The 19,235-nt window shown below is 45.6% G+C and overlaps 1 protein-coding gene across 1 annotated transcript in view; it reads right to left on the bottom strand.

The window, feature by feature from the left end:
- Positions 1-19,235, bottom strand: part of LOC136058195 (E3 ubiquitin-protein ligase KCMF1-like) — a 191,104-nt gene that overhangs the window by 59,455 nt on the left and 112,414 nt on the right. The gene's annotated exons all lie outside the window — the stretch shown is intronic.

The following is a 19,235-nucleotide window of genomic DNA, read 5'->3' as shown; positions in this document are numbered from 1 at the left end:
AGTACTAGTGGCTGTAAAGGATAGATACCCTTACAAAGATGATCTGGAGCCTAAGGTGGAAAGATGGAACACCGTGGAGAAAGGCATACAATTTTTGAGAGAAACAGCCGTAGTAGAGATGCTGTATGATCCCAATTTCGTCCCTAACAATCCACACCAGGACCGTGATCCTGATAGAGTAAGGTGCACACCTGATGTATATCGCAAGCTCTCAAAAACAGCACCAGAGAGGTACGCAAGCACCCTGGTAGCAATGTTCCATAGATTCGAGGGTCAAGACAGGAGACTCCCAGTTTATGAATTGACTATTACACTCCAAAACTTTGAACAGCAGTTTCCACCATCACGTGCTTCCATTGCAGCTATAGTAGCAGAAGAAGTAGGTGAGATTAAGGAGACACAGAAAACTATACTGGACAAACTGTCATTACTGATGAATAGGGATGAACCTGTGTCAGTATTGGAAACACCTGATGAAGACGAGCATGACGCAAAGAATCTGATGAAGCAATTTATCAAACTGTTGAAAGTCTCGGCCACCAAAGGCAACCGCCCCTCTGCACGAGCAAATGACGGCAGTAACATCATGTCACGTGTGGCCATGTGGAGCTTCTTACGAGAAAACGGAGAGGACATGAGGAAGTGGCATAAAAAACCCACTCCTGTACTGCGAGCACGGGTGAGAGAACTACAGCAGAGATCAGCCACCAATGAAATTGCTCCCGTCACTGCAGGTAACCAATAGAGGGGCCCTGCCCTCAGCCAGGGGAGGGAAAGGGATAACAGAGTGTATTGGACTGTGTGGATTAGATGGCCTGGCACATTAGAGCCACAAAGATATAAGGCACTGGTGGACACTGGTGCACAGTGCACTCTGATGCCCTCGAGTTATAAAGGGACAGAGTTGATTCATATTTCTGGAGTGACTGGGGGTTCTCAGGAACTGTCTGTGTTGGAGGCAGAAATAAGCCTCACCGGTAAAACCTGGCAGAAGCATCCCATAGTGACTGGACAGGGGGCTCCATGCATACTCGGTATTGACTATCTCAGAAGGGGACATTTCAAGGATCCCAAGGGGTACCGATGGGCTTTTGGAATAGCTGCTGTAGATGCAGACAACATTCAGCAGCTGTCTGTTTTACCTGGCCTGTCAGAAGATCCGTCTGTTGTGGGGGTACTGAAAGTGAAAGAGCAGCAGGTACCTATCGCTACAAAAACAGTGCACAGACGGCAGTACCGCACCAACAGGGATTCCTTGCTCCCCATTCATAACTTGATCCGTCAGCTAGAGAGCCAGGGAGTGATCAGCAAGACTCACTCACCTTTTAACAGCCCCATATGGCCGGTGCGTAAAGCCAGTGGAGAATGGAGGCTGACGGTAGATTACCGTGGCCTGAATGAAGTCACACCCCCACTGAGTGCTGCTGTGCCAGATATGTTGGAGCTGCAGTATGAACTGGAGTCAAAAGCAGCCAAGTGGTATGCCACTATAGACATTGCCAATGCATTCTTTTCTATTCCTTTGGCCACAGAGTGCAGACCACAGTTTGCTTTCACCTGGAGGGTCGTTCAGTACACCTGGAACCGTTTGCCCCAGGGGTGGAAACACAGCCCAACCATCTGCCATGGGCTGATTCAAACCACACTGGAACAGGGTGGGGCACCTGAGCACCTCCAGTATATTGATGACATTGTTGTGTGGGGTGATACAGCAGAGGAAGTTTTTAAAAAAGGAGAGCAAATAATCCAAATTCTTCTGGGTGCTGGTTTTGCTATTAAACGGAACAAAGTGAAGGGACCTGCCCAAGAAATTCAATTCCTTGGAGTAAAATGGCAAGATGGACGTCGTCACATTCCAGGAGATGTGATTGACAAAATCACCAGTATGTCACCAACCACTAGCAAGAAAGAGACACAGTCTTTTCTGGGTGTAGTAGGTTTTTGGAGGATGCACATCCCAAACTACAGCCTCATAGTAAGCCCCCTCTATCAAGTGACTCGGAAAAAGAATAATTTTGCATGGGGTCCTGAACAGCAGCAGGCCTTTGAGCAAATCAAGCAGGAGATAGCCCGTGCTGTGGCCCTGGGGCCAGTTCGGTTGGGACAGGATGTGAAAAACATCCTCTACACTGCTGCTGGAGAGAAAGGTCCCACTTGGAGCCTGTGGCAAAGAGCCTCTGGGGAGACCCGAGGCCGACCCCTTGGATTTTGGAGCAGAGCGTACAGGGGTTCAGAGGAGTGCTACACTCCAACTGAGAAGGAGATTTTGGCTGCATACGAGGGGGTTCGGGCTGCCTCTGAAGTAATTGGTACTGAGACACAGCTCCTCCTGGCACCTCGACTGCCAGTGCTGAATTGGATGTTCAAAGGAAAGGTTCCCCCCACCCATCATGCTACCGATGCCACCTGGAGTAAGTGGATTGCACTGATTACACAGCGAGCTCGGATGGGGAACCTCAACCGTCCAGGAATCCTGGAGGTGATCATGGACTGGCCTGAAGGCAAGAAATTTGGAACATCCCCATCAGAGGAGATACCTCGTGCTAAAGAGGCCCCACCATATAACGAACTACTAGAGAATGAAAAGACGTATGCCCTCTTCACTGATGGATCGTGTCGTATTGTTGGGAAGCATCGCAGATGGAAGGCTGCTGTGTGGAGCCCCACACGACGAGTTGCAGAGGCCACCGAAGGAGAAGGAGAGTCAAGCCAATTTGCGGAGGTAAAGGCTGTCCAGCTGGCCTTAGATGTGGCTGAACGGGAGAGGTGGCCCATGCTATATCTTTATACTGACTCTTGGATGGTGGCAAATGCTTTATGGGGGTGGTTGCAGCAGTGGGAACAGGACAACTGGCAACGGAAGGGTAAACCTATTTGGGCTGCTGAACTGTGGAAAGACATTGCTGCCCGAACAAAAAGGTTGGGTGTAAAGGTGCGCCATGTAGATGCTCATGTGCCCAAGAATCGAGCTACTGAAGAGCAGAAAAATAACCATCAGGTAGATCGAGCTGCCAGAATTGAGGTGTCTCAGATCGATTTGGACTGGCAGAACAAAGGAGAGCTATTTTTAGCTCGGTGGGCCCATGAGACCTCAGGCCATCAAGGAAGGGATGCGACCTATAAGTGGGCTAGAGACCGAGGGGTGGACTTAACTATGGATGCCGTTGCACAGGTTATCCATGACTGTGACACATGTGCCATAATTAAACAGGCCAAGAGGATGAAACCCCTCTGGCAGGAAGGGCGATGGGAAAAGTATAAATATGGGGAGGCGTGGCAGGTTGATTATATCACCTTGCCACGAACTCGTGATGGTAAGTGTTACGTGCTCACCATGGTGGTGGCAACCACTGGGTGGCTTGAGACATACGCAGTACCCCATGCTACCGCCCGAAACACCATCTTAGGGCTCGAGAGACAAGTCCTATGGAGACATGGCACTCCAGAGAGAATTGAGTCCGATAATGGGACTCATTTCAAAAATTCTCTTGTGGATATCTGGGCCAAAGAACACGGCATTGAATGGATCTACCATATCCCCTACCATGCACCAGCTGCTGGTAAGATCGAGCGCTACAACGGGTTGTTAAAAACCATGTTGAGAGCAATGGGTGGCGGGACATTCAAGCACTGGGAGAAGCATCTGGCAGAAGCCACCTGGCTGGTCAACACTAGGGGATCAGTCAACCGAGAGGGTCCTACACAGTCCAGCTCCCTACAGATCATAGAGGGAGATAAGGTCCCTGTGGTACATGTGAGGAGCATGTTGGGAAAAGCGGTGTGGGTCCTTCCAGCCTCTGGAAAGGGCAAACCCCTCCGTGGAACCGTTTTTGCGCAGGGACCTGGGTGCACCTGGTGGGTAATGGATAAAAATGGGGACGTCCAGTGTGTCCCACAAGGGAATTTGATGCTGGGGGAATGCAGTCTGTAATTAAGTGTGTATGTATGTATATATATATATGTTTCTATGTAACTATGTTTCTATGTAACTTATGTTATTACTGTTTGGTTACGTATAGATGTGTGTTAAGCATGATGTGATGATGTGGAATAAGGGGTGGAATGTTGTGGTTTTGTGTTTTTTGATGCCGGTATTCCACATCAGAGCATCATGCAGCAGTTAAGGAGTTAATGCTGTGGGAGCAGCAGAGGGGAGGGGCGGAGCTCCGCACCGGATGCAGGCGGCGCTGGGTCTGGGCGCGTTGCTCTGGGCTGCCGTGGAGGCTCAGCACGTGTGCTTCCCCTGCGGGTCCTCCTTAGCGTAAGCTCATAGCTTTTGGTTTGAAAATTTTTCTCTCTCTCTTTCAATTGTTCAATTTTATTAGATTTAGTAAAAGTTACCGTTCCTTCTCAGATCGTGCCGTTGTTTTCTTGTAGACCCATCTCTTCCCGCCGTTTCCCCCTCCCCCTCCCGGAGCGCGGCTCTGCTCGGGCGGCCGCGCGGCCACTGACGCAGTTTCTTTTTTTTTTTTTTTTTTTTCTCTCCCCTCTCGGTTTCCTTTGGGTTACTGTCACGGACAACACCGTGACAACCTGTTAAACATGCAGAGGCATCATAGACACCTGGTGAAGATCAGGATGATCAAAGCAGACTATTGAAGAAGCTGATCAAACTGATTAAAGGTGAAGAATCCTGTTCCCCACCTGTGTCATCCAATATCTCAGCTAGTAAAAGCAGATGTCTCACTGCTAGAGCAAGTGACAACAATAAGTCTATGTTGTATATTGCCTTGTGGAGTTAATTATGCACACATGAGGAGAATATGAAGTGGCATAAAAAACCCACTCCTGCACTATGAACACAGAAGAAATACAAAACAGATAAAACACCAACATGAAATTCTCAAAAGTGATCACTGCAGTTAGTGCAGGACACAGAAAAAGCAGTAAGGGTCTTGATTGTGACTCATGAGAGAAGAACAATACAAGTCAGAATCAGAGGAGCCCTACCCCTAGCCAGGGGAGAGGAAGAAGAATAATAGAGTGTATTGGACTTTATGGATTTGATGGCCCAGCACATCAGAACCACAAAAAAAAAAAAAAAAACCAAACACTGGCGTAGGGTGAATACCCCAAAAGAATAGTACCCACACAAAATAATGAAAGCAAATAGCATACTTTCATGTGGCTTATCCAGATGGTAAAAAGACAACCAGCAAATTGGAAAGGCTCTCCCAAAACTTAACAGAAAAAGAATCTCTAACAAAAGATCCCTGACCCCCTCCTTTTGGTGGTCAACCCTTAAATGGGATCTGAGAGAGGTGGAGCCAGACTCCATCCCTTCCAGTCATTGCTTTCACCTGTGCTCCTGCGGCTGACTCAGTGATCACCTCAGGTGATCGATCAGTGGTTCAGGCTGTGATTCAACAGTTCCCATACAACTGATGCACAGTGCATTTTAACACCCTTGAGTCATGAAGGAACAGAATCAATTTATATTTCTGGGGTGACTAGGGGTTCTCAAAAGTTGACTGCGCTGGAGGCTGAATTAAGCCTCACTGGTAAAGACTGGCAAAAGCACCTTATTGTGACTGGTCCAGGAGCTGTACATATACTTCATATTGATTAGCTCAGAAGGGAATATTTTAAGAAGGTATCAATGGGCCTTTGAAATAGCTGCTTTAGAATCAGATGATGTTAAGCAGTTGTCTGTTTTGCCTGGTCTGTCAGAAGATCTGTATGTAGTGGGGTTGCTACAAGTGGAAGAGCAACAAGTACCAATTGCTACAAAAACAGTGCACAGACAGCAGTACTGCACTAACCAGAATTCCTTGCTCCTCGTCCATAACTTGATTTGACAACTAGAGAGCCAGGGAGTGATTAGCAAAAGTAACTCGTCCTTGAATAACTCCATATGGCCAGTGCAAAAAAACAGTGGAGAATGGAAGCCAAAAGTGGACTATTGTAGCCTGAATTAAATCACCACCGTTGAGTGCTGCTGTACCAGACACGCTACAACTCCAACATGAACTGGAGTCAAAAGCAGCCAAGTGGTATGTCACCACTGACATTGCCAATGCCTTCTTTTCAATTCCTTTGGCCACAGAATGTAGGTCACAGTTTGCCTTCACCTGGAGGGGCGTTCAGTACACCTGGAATTGTTTGCCCCAGGGGTGGAAACACAGCCCAATCATTTGCCATGGGTTGATTCAGACTGCACTGGAACAGAGTGGAGCTCCCAAGCATCTGCAGAACACTGATGCTATTATTGTGTGGGGCAGTACAGCAGGAGAAGTTTTCAAGAAAGGAGAGAGAATAATCCAGATCCTTCTGCAAGCTGGTTTCACTATTAAGCAAAGCAAAGTGAAAGGACTTGCACAGGAAATCCAGTTCCTAGGTATAAAGTGGCAAGATGGGTGTCGTCACATCTCAACAGATGTGATCAACAAAATCACTGCCATGTCTTTGCCTACTAGTAAAAAGAAACACAAACTTTTCTAGGTATAGTGGGTTTTTGGAGAATGCATATTCTCAACTGTAGCCTCATTGTAAGCCCCCTTTATCAGGTGATGCAGAAGAAGAAGAATTTTATGTAGGGCCCTGAGCAGCAGCAGGCTTTTAAGCAAATTAAACAGGAGATAGCCCGTTGCTGGGGCCAGTACTGATGAAATACACTGCTAGAATTGGTAGAACTGAATTATACAATGAGCTGTTAAAAACTATATTGAAAGCAATTGTGGAATATTTAAGCAATAGGTGAAGCATTTGGCAGAAGCCACCTAGTTGGTCAATATTTGAGGTTCTATCAATGAAGATGGTCCTGTCCAATCCAGCTCCCTACTTACTGTAGAGGAAGATAAGGTCCCCATAGTACATATATAGAGCATGCTGTGAATTATGCTTTGGATTTTCCCAGCTTCTGACAAGGGCAAACTTCTCTGTGGTACTATTTTTGCTCAGGGACCTGGGTCTACTTGTTAGGTAATGCTGAAAAATGGGGGTGCTCAGTGTGTACCAGAAGGAAGCTTGATGCTGGGGGAGTGCAGTCAGTAATTCCACGTGTATGTATGTGTATGTGTTTAATGCATGTTAATTGTTGTTTGTTTGTATATATATTAAGCGTGATGTGGTGATGTGGAATAAGGGGTGGAATGTCATAGTTTCTTTTTTTTTTCATCGATATTCCATATCATAACATCATGCATTGCACTGGGAGTTAATGCTGCAGTTCTATGGATTATCGATATATATTTCATGAGTTCTAGTTTGTGGTCTCAGAAAAGAAGAATGAACTACAACTCCCAAAAGATGACATTTTTCTATTTCTATTTTCCATATGAGGGAAAGATAAAAGGATAGGGAGTAATGAAATTTCCCTTTTTGCTCTCTGGCCACTTCACCTGCAGCATTAGAGTAAAGACTTCAGGTTTAGAAACTCTCACTCTTGCATTTTAATTTATTAGCTTCAATTTCAATCATATTGTATTATCTCACATTCTGCTACTATATTTAATAAACTAAATTGCTTTTTTTTTCCCTTTAGCTCCTTGCTCCTGTTTTCCTCATCCAGGCCCACCTCCCTACCATTTTCATTTCCATCCCTCCCCTACCCTCCTCCTTGGGGTGTGGATCCATGAGTTCCTTTGCCCCCTTATCTCAAAAACCTAGCCAAATCATGACTCACTGTTATCTATTGACTGCACGAGAAATTCAAGTGCACCCTTATTAAGTTCACAGACAACACCAAGTTGAGTGGGACTTGATCTGCTTGAGGGTAGAATGGCTTTGCAGGGGTATCTGGATAGGCTAGATCAATGGGCCGTGTCAATTTGCACAACGTTCAGCACTCCTAAATACTGGTTCTTGCATTTGAATCATAACCACCTCATGCAGTGGGGTACAGGCTTGGGGAAGAGTGGCTGGGAAGCTGTCCTGCAAAAAAGGACCTGGGGATGTTGGTCAATAGCCATCTGAATGAGTCAACAGTGTACCCAGGTGGTAAGAAGGTCAACAGCATCCTGGTCTGCATCAAAAAGAGCATGGCCAGCAGGATTAGGGAACTAAGTGACTATCCCACTCTACGCAGCACTGGTGAGACCTCGCCTTGAGTACTGTGTTCAGTTTTGGGTCCCTCACTACAAGAAAGATATTGAATTGCTCAAACATGTACAGAGAAGAACAACAAAACTGGTGAAAGGATTAGAAAATAAGACTTATGAGGAGCAGTGGAGGGAACTGAGGTTGTTTAGTCTGGAGAAGAGGAGGCTGAAGGGAGATCTCACAAATAAGCAAAAATAAAAGGAAATGAAGCCTAAGAAGAAATATCTAGACATTCAAGTATACATTTTCGAAAATATATTTGTGCATCACTCAAAAATATATCTGACTTCTCAGAACATAAATTTTGAAAGTCATTACAAGGTAGACATGGAGCAAGTAGAGAATTTCACATGAATGAGGAAGTTCTCAGAGAATTCAGAAACGCCTGATGAAGACGAGTATGATTCAAAGAATCTGATGAAGGAACTGATCAAACTAATGAAAGTCTCAGCCATCAAAGGCAACTGCCTCCCTGCTCGAGCAAATGACAGCAGTAACTCCAAGTTGCGTGCAGCCATGTGGAGCTTCTTACGTGCAAATGGAGAGGACGTGAAGAAGTGGCATTAAAAACCCACTCCTGCACTGTGAGCACAGGTGAGAGAATTACAGCAAAGATCAACCACCAACAAAATTGCTCCGGCTGCTGCAGGTAACCAATAGAGGGGGCCTGCCCCCAGCCAGGGTGGGGAAAGGGATAATAGAGTGTATTGGTCTGTGTGGATTCGATGGCCTGGCACATCAGAGCCACAAAAATATAAGGCACTGGTGGACACCGGTGCACAGTGCACTCTAATGCCCTCAAATTATAAAGGGACAGAATTGATTCATATTTCTGGAGTGACTGGGGGCTCTTAGGAATTATCTGTGTTGGAGGCAGAAATAAGCCTCACCAGTAAAACCTGGCAGAAGCATCCCATAGTGACTTGACAGGGGGCTCCATGCATACTTGGTACTGATTATCTCAGAAGGGGACATTTCAAGGATCCCAAGGGATCTAGAATCTAGGATTCAAGGATCTAGACCTATAAGTGGGCTAGAGACCAAGGGGTGGACTTAACTATGGATGCCGTTGCACAGGTTATCCACGACTGTGATACATGCGCCATAATTAAACAAGCTAAGAGAATGAAACCTCTCTGGCAGGAAGGGCGATGGCAAAAGTATAAATATGGGGAGGCGTGGCAGGTTGATTATATCACCTTGCCACGAACTTGCGATGGTAAGCGTTCTGTGCTTACCATGGTGGAGGCGACCACTGTGTGGCTTGAAACATATGCAGTACCCCATGCTACTGCCCGAAACACCATCTTAGGCTTAGAGAAGCAAATCCTGTGGTGACATGGAACCCCAGAAAGAATTGAGTTCGATAATGGGACTCATTTCAAAAATTCACTTGTGGATATTTGGGCCAAAGAACACGGCACTGAGTGATCTATCATATCCCCTACCATGCACCAACTGCTGGTAAGATCGAGCACTACAGTGGGTTGTTAAAAACCATGTTGAAAGCAATGGGTGGCAGGACATTTAAGCATTGGGAGAAAAATCTGGCAGAAGCCACCTGGTTCATCAACACTAGGAGACCAGTCAACCAAGATGGTCCTACACAATCCAGCTCCCTACAGACCATAGAGGGAGATAAGGTCCCTGTGGTGTACATAAGGAGCATGTTGGGAAAAGCGCTGTGGGTCCTTCCAGCATCTGGAAAGGGCAAACCCCTCCGTGGAACCGTTTTTGCACAGGGACCTGGGTGCACCTGGTGGGTAATGGATAAAAATGGGGACATCCAGTGTGTACCACAAGGGAATTTGATGCTGGGGGAGTGCAGTCTGTAATTCCATGTATATATATGTATATATATATGTTTGTATGTAATTTATGTTATTACTGTTTTGGTTCTATATAGATATGTGTTAAGGATGATGTGATGATGTGGAACAAGGGGTGGAATGTTGTGGTTTTGATGGTGGTATTCCACATCAGAACATCATGCAGGCATTTAAGGAGTTAATGCTGTGTTAGGAGCGGCAGAGGGGTGGAGCTCCACACCAGACTTCAGGCCTGCTCTCTCCACCTGCTGTGGAGATTCAGCACATGTGCTTCCCCTGTAGTTTTTCCCTAATGTAAGCTCTCGGGTTTGGTTTGGAAACTTTGTCTCTCTCAATTGTTCAATTTTATTAGATTTAGTAAATTTACCGTTCCTTCTCAGATTGTGCCTTTTTTTTTTTTTTTTTGTAGACCCATCTATTTCCTCTGTTTCCCACCCCCCCTCTCCTGGAGCGCATGTCTCTGCTTGGGCAGCCACGTGGCCACCGACAGTGCAGTTTTTTTTTTCTCTCTCTCTCCCTTCTGTTTCCCTTGTGTCACTGTCACAGATAACACCATGACACATCCTCAGAGAAAGACAAAAAACATAGCCTTTCAAGTTCTCGCTACTATCACGGTTCCTTATCATAGCACTTCCTGATACAGCATATTGAGGAAAGGGGGTATGTGTATTTGTAGCAGAAATGCTAAGTCACAGCATGAAACAGTGATTGAGCACCCAGTAAAAAGGCAGGGCCAACCCAGGGGAGCTCAGGTGCATGCAATGTACCTGAGTAACCAGAAGGGGTGGAGAAAGGGTCCACCCCTTCCCAGACCTCATTTAAGGGTTGGCAGTAGAGGAGAGGATATTTTTTGCTAGAGATCCTTGTTTGTTTGAGGCTTTCTTGAGATGAGTAATGGTATGGATTTTTTTTTTAATGACTATTGTATTTGGGCTTGTTCTTATTTGTTATAGCTGATGAGTTTGTCGCCATGCTGTTGTAGTGCTTTCTATTCTGTCACAGTGTTGTAATTGGCCAGACAGGTAGTTACTTACTTACAATGTATTATTTTAAGAAAAATAAAGTGTTGTCTGGCTACTGCGACTCCAGATATACTGTGAAGACTAGAAACTGTATTTATTTTTGTTGTCTCAAAGTTTGTTTTGTGTCGTAAGGCCTTTCTGGTTATAAGACTCCAGTTGTCAACTAGAAACTATCTAGATGGTTGTTGTGGCACCTCAATGTTTCTGTTTATGGCTGTGAAGATAAGCAGAAATAGGGGTAAGTAGTCTTTTTCAGGATACTGCTTGGAAAAGCTGATCACTACAAAGGACGATAATACTTGTGCATGGCAATGAAGGTGCTATTCCCTGCTTATTTATCTGTTGGGCTAGATATATTACACAAACTGAGAACAAAACTTAAAAATGGGGGTGGGCATAAATCAAACTCATACAAGAATATGGAGGCAGCTAAACTTTTCAATAAGAAAGCAGGACAGACATCCTGCTATCCCAACAAGATAACCAAACATGACTCCTTAAACAAAACACCCACAGGAGTGGTGAGGAGCTTTCCCCCTTCAAGGTTTGAAAATTTACAGCAAAATTGACCCTTAGGTTTAATTCCCTTGATAACCTGAGTTTGGAATGTGATGAATGTGCACGTGCTATACCTTTAAATATGTATTCGTTTCTCTCTTTGGTGTGAGTCATTGGTGGAGCGATTTCCCCCATCTACCCAGTGCTATAATGGGGGGAATAGCTGCTTGACATAACTCGTTGGTGTGTCAAGTTGCTCAGTCAGTTTTCTCGGCACCACTAAATCAAAGACTTTGAAGAAGAGACTTTCCTGAGGGAGATACCTGTTTGGAAGAACCCCCAGCACGGTGCCTGCTTGCTGCTGTTATGGTTCTATGATTTTTGTTGTATTATTAATATTCCACATTACAACATCATGTTCCTGGCTTTCTCCCATCCCCTGCGGTGACAAGTTCCTGAGATCAATGGACTATGGACCTAGCTGGATCCACGGTGGTGATGCTCTCTCTCTTCTCTCTTGCTTTCTGCCAAGTCTCCTTGCTTTTCATCTCTCTTCTATTGCCCATTTTCCCTTCCCCGTATCTTTAAGGAACTGGTATTAGTAATAAACTGATTGGGCTAACATTTGACCTGTTGTGTCTTAATCTTGTCATTGGGTATACATATGAAGAACCTTGTCTCCCTCCTTTATATTGGAGCATGACATATACCTAATGAGGAACTCCAGGGGGAACCTCTGGGATTACTGGGCTCCCCAGCTATGTGCTGCTCAGGTTATTGAAGAATAGGGCCCTATAAGGGGTAATGGTTCTATTAATAAATCCCCTTCAAAAGTGGATGTGTTTGACATCTTTCTACTCTTCTCTTATCTGCTGGTAAGGCCTGGAAAAATGGTAACAGAAGAATTCCTGTGGAGATCCAAAGAAGCCAGGAGCTGCCTCTCCAAAAAGAGCTGACTCAACCACCTTGGACTTATAAAATAAGGTATACCTTCATTAAGAATTATGCATGCCCTTCCTATTTGTAGGGGGATAGAGAGAGAAAAGAGGGAGGGGGGGAAAAAAGGAAGGGAAAGAAGTAATCATTATCAACAAAACAACACAGTCTCCAGTGACCCACTGCTACAGGAAATCAGTGCCTGAACTATGAGCCTCACTGGACCCACGGTGGTGGTTCTCTCTTGCTCTTGCTTTCTACCAAGACTCTTTGCTTTTTATTTCTTTTTTTTATTGCCCTTCTTTCTTTCCCCATATCCCTAAGTAACTAGGATTTCTATTAAACTGGTTGGGTTAACATTTGACCTGTTGTCTTAATCTCGCCATTGGGTATACATTTTTCTTTTTTTAAAAAAAAAGGACCTCTTCTCATATAGATTGGAGTGAGGCAGAATAGTAGCAGTATTTGCTGTGGTATGGCTGCTGCTTCTCACTGTGGATGCGTATCATTCCTTGGAGGAAGAATTAAGATGTCTAATATAAGCTTTCAAAAGCTCATTTTCAACTAGAAAATAAAAATGCATTTTTAACAGGGTGGATTGCCCCAACTTTGAATAGAGCTTTCGCCTTTGTTATCTACATTCCTAGAAAGGGACTTAAATCAGCAGGATCCTTGTTGAAGCCAAGAACAAAGAGAAGGCCAAGCAGACAAAGATCTAGCTGGAGGATCTGGGAACCTCCGGTCCTCTAGAAATAAGGCTGGTAGTAACTCAAAAACCAGAAAGTCCAGGGTAGACCAGCAGGGTTGGCACCCAAAGAGTGGCCCCCTGCAGGTATCACATCATGTGTAATCGAATAAAATTGAATTTAAATAAACAAAGACCATGAAAGAGCATGCCAGCTTGGCTCTTGAGGTCGTAAGATATGGGGGCAGGAAGTGTGGTTAATAATGGGCCTGAAATTTCTAAACAGGCAAAAAGACTATATGCAACTGTGATTAGATAATGAGGAAAGCCAGTCTCTAAGTTAATGGGTAATGATAGTGTGTGGAATCGTGGTTATGTTCTGATAAATACTGATCTGTGGACCTCAGTAGAGGAACTAAAAAGTTAGGTTAGAGAATTAAGAATGAGGGGGGTAGAGGTAGTTTATGATGATGCCTTTGGGACTTGGTTAAGTTCTCAGTGGGGATGAGGGACCTCATGCTACAGCAAACTTCTCCCTCACCAGTATAACACACTGGTGTCCATACTGAACCCCTTAGTGGCCTCAGAGGCCATCATCCAACAGGTTACCCAATTGATGGCTGTTCTATGGGAGACAGTGCCTTTGGACCAGGTGTAATACTTGAATATTGGGGGGGGCTGAGGTCCTACCTGTAATTAAAACCAGGAGACCTGCTCCACAGGCTCCTCAATGGGGACCCATACAGGTATCCTGAATGCAAGTGTTTAGTGATTTAATCCAGGTTGGGATTCAATTTTCTAAAATGGATTGCCAGCCCAATCATGTCCTTTTCCAGCTATGGAGGCAGTTAGAGGACAGTCAGAACTTCAAAATAATTCCCAAAAGACAGGGGTGACAACTATTGAAAAATACTGCCAACATGGAACCTGGAGGTTCCCAATAAAAGGAAAAAGCCTCCTCAAGTGACCCAGGCCCTTATGCTTGAGCCACCTGAGGAGGGAGAGTTGTTGGTTCTGGTGCCCTCAACACAAGAAGGACTCATGTTAGTAGTTGGAGCAGGCCCAGAGAAGGGCCATGAAGATGATCAGAGGGCTAGAGCATATTCCCTGAGGTGCTGAGGCTCTTCAGCCTGGAGAAGAGAAGGCTCCAAGGAGACCTTATAGTGGCTTTCTAGTACCTGAAGGGGGCCTACAGGAAAGCTGGGGAAGGACTCTTCATAAGGGCATGTAGCAACAGGACGAGGGGAAATTGTTTTAAACTGGAAAAGGGTAGATTTAGGCTAGATGTTAGGAAGAAATTATTTACTGTGAGGGTGGTGAGAGGTGCTGTAGCAAGTATATCTGCTCTGCCAGGGTACTCTATAGGCTGCATAGGAACCTGCTCTGGCACCTGGAGAATGTAGTTCCCTTTCGTCTTCAGACACCAAGGTGTGTGTAGGTTTGTTGCTCTTATTTTTACCTTACTCCTCTCTCTCACAGTTGCTGTTGTATTGTTTCCCCATTTCTCAAATATGTACTCAAAGAGGCACAAACAGCATTGCTCATTGGCTGAGCTTTGGATAGTGGTGTGTGATGATTGGTGGCTTTGGTGGACAGGCCATTCCTGTTACCCAGGCATGGTTGAAATTGGGGGTTGGGCATCTTCCACCCCAGGAGTATAAGGTGTCTTGCCCCAGTCTCAGAGTACATCTTGGGCATAGGTGTTTTATGGAGTCTGGTTCTCCAGACAACTGTAGGAAAGTTCAGACTCTGGCAGAGGTGCTGTGAAAGACAGAAACTGTTTTTTTGTCTCAAAGCTTGCTTTGTGAGGCCTTTCTGGTGTTAAGACTCTGACAACTGCAAATTATTTAGGGGGTGTCATGGTGCCTCAGTGTCTCTCTTTACAGTTGTAAAGATAAACAGAAATAGGGACCAGCCTGTCTTTTTCGGGGTTTGGCTTGGAGAAGCTGATCACTGCAAAGATGATAATGCTTGTGCATGGCAATGAAGGTACCACTCCCTGCTGGCTTATCTGCTGGACCAGGTATGTCACACTAACAGAGGGGAAAAAAAACAGAAATGGGGGATAAAAGGCTTTCGGTAAACTAATGACTTTGGAGAAGAACTCCCAAAGAAAAAACATCTTTGACAGAGAACTCCTGAAGTGCAAAAATCTTTGATGGAGAATTCTGAGGGGGGGGGGGACCTCTTTGTTAGAACCCCTTGGCCTGCTTGCTGCGAAGCTTCCCAGCTTTCTCCCATCTCCTGTGGTGACCAGACAAGTTCCTGAGATCTATGGACCTACTATGAACCTATGAATATGAGGTGGTGATTACATCTCTCTTGCTTTCTATCCTTTCTACCAAGACTCATTGTTTTTTATCCCTTTTCTATCACTCACCTTCCCTTCCCCATATCCCTAAGCAACTAGTATTTGTAATAAACTGGTTGGGCTAACATTGACCCATTGTGTCTTAATCTCGCCATTGGGTATACACATAATCAAAGAACCATGTCTCTCTCCTTTATATTAGGGCATGACAGGTGCATTCATGTCCAGGTGGTGTGGGTAATGTTGAGAGGCCATATAGAACATTAGCCTTTTTTCTTGCACAATCTATGTAGCATCACTGATATTAAACAGCATAGACTCCTCAGGGAGTAAGAGGAAGTCTCTAGATTGGTGCAGGAGCTAGGGAAAGTAGGGATCACAAGACCTGCATATAGCCCATATTATTCCCTCATATGGCCTGTATGGAAGTCACGCAGCACATGGATAATGTCAGTAGACTATAGAGAATTAAATAAGGTCATGCTGCCTGTTTGTGCAGCCGTACCCAATCACAGAATTGTAGGGGTTGGAAGGGATCTCTAGCTATCATCTAGTCCAACTCCCCCCTACCAAAGCAGGTTCCCTAGACCAGGTTGCACAGGCAGGTGTCCAGGCAAGTCTTGGATGTCTCTGGAGAAGGAGACTCCACAACTTCTCTGGGCATCCTGTTCCAGTGCTCTGTTACTGTGAAGAAGTTCTTAGGTATGTTTGTGCAGAGCTTCCTATGCTTCAGTTTGTGGTCATTTCCCCTTGTCCTATTGCTGTGCATGGCTGGAAAGACTCCAGCCTCGTCCCTTTGCTTCCTGTTCCTTAGATATTTATAGACATGGATCAGATCCCCTCTGAGTGTATTGGCTCCCTGATGGGCACGTTGATTAGGGAAATAAAAATCTACCATTGTATCCTAGACTTGGCAAACGTGCTCTTCGATATTCTGATTGCTGAAGAATGGCAGGACCAGTTTCCATTTACATGGGGAGGCAGGCAGTGGATCTTTCAGGTCCTGCCACAGGGGTACATGCATTAACCAACATATTGTCATAACCTAGTGGCATGTGACCTAGCAGAGTGGAGTAACCCTAATAACATCAAACAGTACCACTATATTGAGTCTGACTCACTAGAGGCATTAGAAAAGGCAGTAGGCTCATTAAGTACTCATTTATATAAACCTATAAACCCAGGAAAGGCATAGGGTCTGGGGCTATCTGTTAAATTACTGGGTGCACTTTCATCAGGAAAGACCTAAGTGCTACTCAGTGCACTAATAGATAAGGTTCAGGTGTTCCTAGTCCCTACTGCACCAAGGCAGCTGCAAGAATTTTTGAGTTTACTGGGATATTGGCATTCCTTTATACCCCAGTTTGTACAGCTGCTAAGGCCTTTGTATCCTTTGTATCCACTCAAAAAGAAGGGCCAATTATGGGACTGAGGGAGAATGGAATTTGAGGCTTTCCAAAAGGTGAAACTTACTGTTAAATAAACTCAGGTATTGGGTATATTTGATCCTACTCTTCTAGCTGAACTAGATGCCCATGTTAGGATGGGTTTGGCTGGGGCCTATGGCAGAGCCCAAATTCCATTTGGATGTCAGTTGGGTTCTTGTCTCAGGTCTGACATGGAGCAGAAGAGAGGTATAGTATGATTGAAAAACAGTTATCGGCTGACTACTCTGCAATACAGAGCCAACAACCTGAACATCTCAAATCATAGTCAAGACCGCTTTGCCAATTCAGGGGTGGGTTAAACATCTGACCCACCTTCTTAAGATGGGTGACCCAAGCACAGACAGTGGCATGATGGGTCACCTATCTCAGTCAGAGGAGTAGTCTGTCTTCATCACCACTGAAAGAAGAGCTTCAGAAGATCCTAGGCCCAGTGGCACATCATAGTGATGTATCAGAAGAGGCCGTGGTTATTCCACCAGAGAAGAGTCCCATCCAGGAAGGAAAGTATCCCATTCCTGAAGATGCCTGGTACACGGATGGGTCCAACAAGGGCAACCCAAGCAAGTGTAGAGCAGTAGCAATACCATCCTGCAACTGACATAATCTGGTTTGAAGAGGGGGATGGTCAGAGGAGCCAATGGGCAGAACTGTGAGCCATGTGGATGATTATCACCAGGGAACCTGGTGATGGTATCCTGAACAACTGCACAGACAGTTGGGCTGTGTACCAGGGGCTCACTCTTTGGATTGCACAGTGGGCCACCTGGAAATAGACTGTCAACACCCAACTGGTCTGGGGCAGAGATATGTGGTTAGACATATGGAATACAGTTAAACACAGAACTGTACATGTCTACAACATTTCTGGTCACGAACCCCTACAGTCACCAGGAAATGATGAAGCCGACACACTGGCCCGAGTTAGATGGGTTGAGAATTCACCATCTGAGAACATCGCCTGCTGGTTACACCAAAAGCTGCGGCATGCTGGGCACCAGGCAGTGTGGGCAGCTGCTTAAAGCATGGGGACTGCCCATAAAACTATCTGACATCGCTCAGGCATGCCAAGACTGCAACGCTTGCTCCAAGATGAGACTGAGATCGTTGCCCAAAACAACAGCCCATCTTGTCAGAGGACACAATCCTCTCCAGCAGTGACAAGTTGATTACATAGGGTTCCTCCCTCGATCTGAGGGGGTGAGATATGCCCTAACCTGCGTCAACACCGCAAGTGGGCTAATGCAGGCCTATCCAGTACCAAAAGCCAACCAGGCATATACCATAAAAGCACTCACAAGATTGATGGCTGCCTACAGGACACCACAAATCATTGAGAGTGACCAAGGGACTCACTTTACGTGTGCAGTGATACAACACCGTGCAGAAGAGAACAACCTTGAGTGGCAATTCCACCTGCCATACAATCCAATAGGGGCAGGCCTTATTGAACGTTATAATGGTATTCTCAAGGCTGCCCTGAAGACAGACTCAGTCTCTGCAGGGGTGGACAAAGAGACTCTGTGAAACTCTGCGAGACCTGAATGAAAGACCTAGAGGTGGCAGACCCAGTGCCTTGAAAATGTTACAAACAACATGGGCCTCCCCACTTAGGATCCAAATTACAGGCACCGATAACTGGATAAGGCCTCAGATTGGCAATGAGAATAATTTTCTCCTCCCTGTCCCTGAGAACCTTAAACCAGGCGCCAACAGAATAAAATGGCCTTGGAAGGTGCAGGTAGGACAAGAGTGGTGTGGCCTGCTTGCACCTTGGGAGACACTATTGGAGGTTGGGGGATCCTCCCTCCCAGTAGTAGGTACATGGCCTGCGGATGTGGTGGTCAAAACTCTGGTTTTCATCAATAAGGGGACCTTAAACATATCCCTGTGGCAAATCCAGATTCCACCCTTTGGTACTTGATATAGTTATGCTGCCTCAGATATTGGGTCCCAGGGTATGGTACAGACAGTTGAGATATGCCCCAGTACTAGTGGACGTGTTGACCCAGGACAGGAACATGTCCTGTATCTTTCTGTGGAGGGCAGATCTACCCATTCTGGTACCTCTGAAACATCTGTGTTACTCCCTGTGAGTCTCTTTGACTCCACAGGATCACTGGAAAGAGCAACATGACATCAAGATGCTCCAGTGTCACTATAAGATCAGCATGATACCCAGTGGTGGACTATATGGGACAGATGATAACCTAGTAGTTAATGGAGTTAAGTCCAACTGGCGTCCTGTTACGAGTGGTGTCCCCCAAGGGTCGGTATTGGGGCTCATCTTGTTTAATATCTTTATTGATGACCTAGACGAGGGAATTGAGTGTACCCTCAGTAAGTTTGCAGATGACACCAAGTTGGGAGGATGTGTCGATCTGCCTGAGGGTAGGGAGGCCCTTCAGAGGGATCTGGATAGGCTGAATAGCTGGGCTGAGCTCAATGGGATGAGGTCCAATAAGGCCA

The sequence above is a fragment of the Cyrtonyx montezumae genome, unplaced genomic scaffold (assembly GCF_038088225.1).
Source record: "Cyrtonyx montezumae isolate F1298 unplaced genomic scaffold, pur_monq_1.0 scaffold_71, whole genome shotgun sequence".
Classification (NCBI taxonomy): Eukaryota; Metazoa; Chordata; class Aves; order Galliformes; family Odontophoridae; genus Cyrtonyx; species Cyrtonyx montezumae.
The sequence above is the reverse complement of the archived record's forward strand: the minus strand, read 5'-3'. Positions and strand labels throughout refer to the sequence as shown.